At 40.8% G+C, this 6,012-nt stretch overlaps 2 pseudogenes; both read right to left on the bottom strand.

Moving 5' to 3' along the window:
* Nucleotides 1–940: 940 nt before the first annotated feature.
* On the bottom strand, nucleotides 941–1,125 carry LOC123132683 (uncharacterized; annotated as a pseudogene).
* A 4,608-nt stretch (nucleotides 1,126–5,733) lies between these two features.
* Nucleotides 5,734–5,913, bottom strand: LOC123132687 (uncharacterized; annotated as a pseudogene).
* Between the last annotated feature and the right edge of the window lie 99 nt (nucleotides 5,914–6,012).

The raw sequence follows: 6,012 nt of genomic DNA on the forward strand, positions 1-6,012 counted from the left end.
CATTACTGACACATTAGTCTTGTTCTCGTGCACTTACAAACGGGTAAACAAGTTTATGTGAACAAGTTCCTGAAGTTGGGCAGGCACAGACATTACTCATCGTGGCTCAACACATCACATGGATGATAGAAGCGATTGAAAAAACAAATGCTGCTGGGATTCCTTGACTTGTTTGTTTGGGTGGCAATTAACCACTAGAAAAAGGGGTGAGAGTAAACGATACATCAATGTTCTTAATCTTAGCTTTGCTCCATCATAGCTGCAACAAGTTCAGGATGGTGGTGTTTTCGTTTTCCTGCTGCAATGAATTCCAAATAAACAGGGTCCTACAAACCAGCAATCAGCACATAAACTTGTTCAAAGGGCTTTAGCATGCAATCTCCACATAAACAGGGTCCTACAAACCAGCAATCAGCACATAAACTGGGTCCTACAAACCAGCAATCAGCACATAATCATACACCAGTAGACTTTAGCATGCAATCTCCAGAGCGACAGTCCAAACCGCTGCTAAATCTACGAAGTTCAGAGCGCACCTGCGCGTTAAGAACCCCTCCCTACAAAGGAGGGGTCAAGGGAATATAATTATAACTTTGATTTTGACGGAATTTAAAATTTTAGGCCTCCTTTGGTTTGGAGGAATTTCATAGGAATTCTAGAGGATATGATTCTTATAGGATTTTTTCCTTTAGAGCCCTTTGATTCATAGGAATGGATTCCTATTCCTACATAGGATTGGTTCCTATCCTCCATATTTCATAGGAAAATAAAAATGAGCCTAGACTCAATGGAAAAATTCCTTTGGTGTGAACCAAATGACATCTCGTTTCCTATTCCTACTCATAGGATTTGAGTTACATGTCATCTCATTTCCTACAATTTTCCTATTCCTACGATAATCCTATCCTATGAACCAAAAGAGGCCTTAACTTGGTTTTGATTGGGGTGCGCCTGCATGGGCTGTAGTGCAACACCTGAGGGCCCCAATGGCAAGCCACTGTGATGGACCGTTCCTCAGAAAAAATAAATTTAATATCGTTGTGGGCACATGGCCCACATATCAGATATTAAACTGATAAGAACAGATACTACACTTGATCTTAGCCAAAAGGCCGAGAAAGATATGAGTTGTCCTGCTGCCCTCCACTAGTAGAAAATAGGGCTTTGGTCCAGGCCGGATCAGCCCATTAGTCCCGATTCAGTCCAGAAACCGGAACCAATGGGGGGCATTGGTCCCGGTTCGTGAGCCCAGGGGGCCGGCCGGGCCACGTGGGCCATTGGTCCCGGTTCATCTGGACATTTTGGTCCTGATTGGTGGGATGAACCGGGACCAATGGGCCTTGCTCCTGGCCCACAACCATTGGTCCCGGTTCGTGCCTCAAACCGGGACTAAAGATTAGACATTTAGTCCCGGTTTGAGGCACGAACCGGGACTAATGGGATTGAGACCTTTAGTCCCGGTTCGTGCCACGAACCGGTACTAAAGGTCCAATTTTCAAACTCTACCCCCCCCCCCCCCGATCGCCTTTTTAGTTTAAAAAAAATAAAAAAATGATGGAAATGTCAAAAAAATAAAAGAAAATAAGTTTCCCATGTGATATATGGTCTAGTTGTTGGGAAAATTTGCAAATGTGAATTTTGACTTTATTTGCAAAATCTCTCTGAAATTTGTAAAAATGGGCATAACTTTTGCATACTAACTCGGATGAAAAAGTTTTTATATGAAAAATCATCTACTCGAAAAGTTACATCCGATGGAGACCGCCTACGGCCTGTTTGCAAATTTGTAGAATTCTCAAATTCCAAAAGGAAAAAAAGTTATGCTCAAATTTTAGTTTTTTTTAATTTTCATTAAATCTGGTCAAACTATGGTCAAACTACTTATTCAAGAAGTATTAGTGTTACTAAATATTATTCAAGAATATTAGTGTTATTAAATAATTATTTCAGTTTTTTTGAATTTTGGTCAAATCTGGTCAAACTATGGTCAAACTGTGGTCAAACAATGGTCAAACTACTTATTCAAGAAATATTAGTGTTACTAAATAATTATTGTTTTTTAAAACAATAGTTTCAAAATAAAACTATGAAATGTGTCACTTCATGCTCAAGCAAAATTCCTGAAGGTTAATAGGATTGACATCTTAGTATTGTCAGGAAAACAACAAGTGCAGACTTGGAGCGAGGGAGAATAGAATCCGGAAGTTAAGCGTGCTCAGGCTGAGGGAGTGGGAGGATGGGTGACCGTTCGGGAAGTTAGATGATTTGGAATGATAAGGGGTGATTAGAGGATAAATTGAGAATTGATGAGGGGTGGTGATTACAGACTAGAGGTTAAAATAATTCAGAAATTTGAAAATAAAAAAATTCAAAAAAATCAAAAAAAATCATAAAATTTCCTTTAGTCCCGGTTGGTACACCAACCGGGACTAAAGGTGGAGCTCCACGTGGTCGTGCCCTTCAGTCCCGGTTCTGGATTGAACCGGGACTAAAGGGAGAGGCGAAGGCCCTTTTTCTACTAGTGCTCCCTCACCCTGTGCATTTCAAAACCGAACCGAAAAACCATACCAAAAATAAACCGAATCGATTTTGTGGTTTTTATGGTTTCTGGTTTCGGTATGGTATGAACTTTTCATGCCGATTTAAACTTTGGTTTTTATGGTATATATCAAAAACCGAACGGTTAACCGAATAAACCGAAGTAAAAATAAATTTATATTTCTTGAGATGAACAACCATACAAGTTGTCATTTTTCTTGTACATGAGTCAAATTCACTAATAAGCATGTAAAATTTTCTTGTAACATAGTCATTTTTCTCTTTTTAAAATGCTAAGCACGTCCATAACCATCAACAGATGAATTAATGCATGCATATGTACTTATATATATAGTCATATACTATTTGTGTAAAATAGTATGTGTTTTGAGTCATAAATTTGCAAATTATTATTATGTCATTTTTAAATTCGCGTCAACTTTGGTTTTTATGGTATATACCGAAACCATACCGAAATAATTTGGTATATACCAAAACCGAACCATATTTTAATTTCATATCATATTTACTGAAGTATTAATACCGTACAAACCAAAAAAACGTATAAACCAAACCATATAAACCGAATAAACCGAACGCACAGGGTGAGCCCTCCCCCCTCGTTTTATAGCTATCTCGACCGCCTCTCCCTCCTCCGCAAGCGAGGTGGTACTAAAGGAAACGAAACGAAACCAAAGAGCGGGAAACCTGCTGCCTTGGGCGACCAGCCAAGCAGCCTATGCGTTTGCCTCTCGTTCGTTTGGGCTTCAACAGGCCCGACAAGAACACCACGGCCCAGTACTATGGCTTCCGGTTTATCCCTGTTCGTTCCGCTCGCTGTCTCTGACATGTGGGGACGAGCCGAGCTTGAAGGACGACGTTGGCGACTACAGCACTGCGTGAGTCTGGGACGAGATACGAGAAATTTCAAGGGATGGGAAACCGTATGAATGTCAGAGAGAGCTGTAGAGATCAATCATCAAGCCATGTAAAGTGCATGGAGAACGTACCATTGACGTAGCTCGGCATTATCTCTGATAAACTGTGATGGCTACTGGTACAATTACCATGTTTGGGTTATTTTTCTCTGAAAGCAATACACAGCACCAGGACAAAATACAGGAAGCTGGGAATAGTAAATTATGTTCAAAGTAGGTTGCAATCTCTAGGAGAGCATGTGTGTTGTTCAACCAAAAGCGACTTTCGGTAGAAAGCGGAAACTTCACTAGGTTCAGTTAAATAAAGAAAAAATAATCTTCAATGTACATTTTATTCTTAGTAGTATCTCACAGTTCTAAATACTTCAGTTGGTAGTATATGACAAGAATGAAGTACCAAAGGTGATCGGATACATATAAAAGCATCGAAATCAGCTTGACTTGTTGGTTTTATCGGTTGCTGCAGCCATCTTCTGAAGATCATCTGGAGTTTTGGACAAATGTCAGGGCAGTGTGAATCCAAAATATAGCAGAGTCCATTTCCCCAAGAATTCCTCTTCGGTGATGAGTTTCCCATCTTCTGACGATCATCTGGAGTTCTGGACAAGTGATATGTTTTTGTCACAGATTACTGAGCAAATATCTGTTGGATCATGCATGCAAAAAGAAAAGGGTGATGTGATGTTATTGTTATCAGAGATGGCGGTAGGTTCCTGACGTATTACAGTGAACAGAAATCTTATTCGTTCAGTTTGTACCTGGCCTTTGACAATTCAGTTATTGTTTCAGATATTTCAAAAACGCTCGGGGGTATTATTGCTGTCCTGGATTTCCAAAGTGAAAGTGAGCACATTAATTGGGGGATCAATTCCGAGGCAATCAACAGTTCTTGTCGTCAGAGTGTAGCATATATTCTGTATTTATTAGTCATATGAATGGTCAAAGTTTGGCTCAAAATACCAGGGGGCTTAATAAATCCGGACAGAGGTAGTAAAAACCCACTCTAGTTGATTAAAGTGCCTTCCAGTATCAGCGCTGGGAGTGCTTTAAATCTATTGTCATTTCTCTGACTGCTTGCGGCAGTCTTTTCCTGTTTAAAGTGATATATATTCTTCCTTTATTTTGTAGTTGCAGTAAGTAGGGTTATGCAGATACTAGCTAGTATGGTATGTGATGTTCAGCATCCTCGGATTACGGCTTCGTTGTTTTCCAGGAAGAAGCTTTCCAGTGGTTGTATAGTAGAGTCTGTTTCACCAAGAAATCAAATCCTTTTCGGTCGTGAGTTTCAGTTATGGCTCGGAAGCTTGAATGGCCCACCAGTGGCTGAAGTGGATGCTGATGGTTCTTGCTTCAGAATACTTACTTGCTCTGTTCTCCGACTCTAGAAAAGACTGGTCAGGGAAAAGGATGTACTACATGAGAAATTTTCATAACAGGCATAAGCAGACAGACAAGGAGATGGTAGCATCCTTTTATGCGGATCACACTTTCATGTAAACCGATGTATTATATTGTTTAACCCCCCCCCCCCCCCCCCCCCCCCTTCTTTATTTCTAAGCATGCACATGTAAAATGTTAAACAAGAGTAGTAAGCAATCCAAACTATTCAAAAAAAAGAGTAGTTAAACACATAATAGAATACAAATCTCTGTTCCTCAACATTACTGATATATAAGTGCTATACTCGTGCACTTACAGAATGGTAAACAGACTTCCTTGAAGTTGGGCAGCACAGACATCATTTAGTTGATGGCTCAACACATGGATAAAGGAAGCGCTTGAGAAAACAAAATGATGGGATTTCTCGACTTGTATGTTCCCCTTCATAGCTGCAACAAGTTCAGAATGTGGTTGTGTTTTCATTTTACCCATCACAGCGTCAGCAAGTACTACCAAATAAACAGATTCCAACAGGCCAAATTCGACGCAGAAATCAGCATGGCATGTTGCCGCTGCAGAGTCCTGACCGAGCAGCGTGACAGTTCCTGCTGCCGCTGCTGGATTTTCAGACCATTAGGCGAGACCTTGAGAACATATAACTGAAACAAGTTCAGAACGGCAGCAAGTTTGCCACAGCAGATCAGCTTTGCTTTGTGGCCGCTAGAAACTGAAAGAAAGTTCAGAACGGCAGCAAGTTTGACACAGCAAAATCTGAACCGTGCAGTGAGAGAGGCCCAGGCAGATTTTCATAATCATAAACTTGAAAACATTTGAACTTTGATTTTAAAGGAACTCAAAAAGTTTAAGCTAGTTTTGGTTGGGGTGCGCCTGCCTGGGCTGTAGTGCAACACCTAAAGGCCCCAGTGGCACTGTGATGGACCCTCCCTCACAAAAAATAAATTTAATATCGTTGTGGACACATAGCCCACATATAAGATATTAAACTGATAAGAACAGATACTACGCTTGATCTTAGCCAAAAGGCCGAGAAAGGTATGAGTTCTCCTGCTGCCCTCCCCCTCCTTTTATAGCTCACTCGACCGCCTCTCCCCTCTCCGCAAGCGAGGTGGTACTAATCGAAAGAGCAGAGAGAACC

Source organism: Triticum aestivum, chromosome 6A, assembly GCF_018294505.1.
Source record: "Triticum aestivum cultivar Chinese Spring chromosome 6A, IWGSC CS RefSeq v2.1, whole genome shotgun sequence".
NCBI lineage: Eukaryota > Viridiplantae > Streptophyta > Magnoliopsida > Poales > Poaceae > Triticum > Triticum aestivum.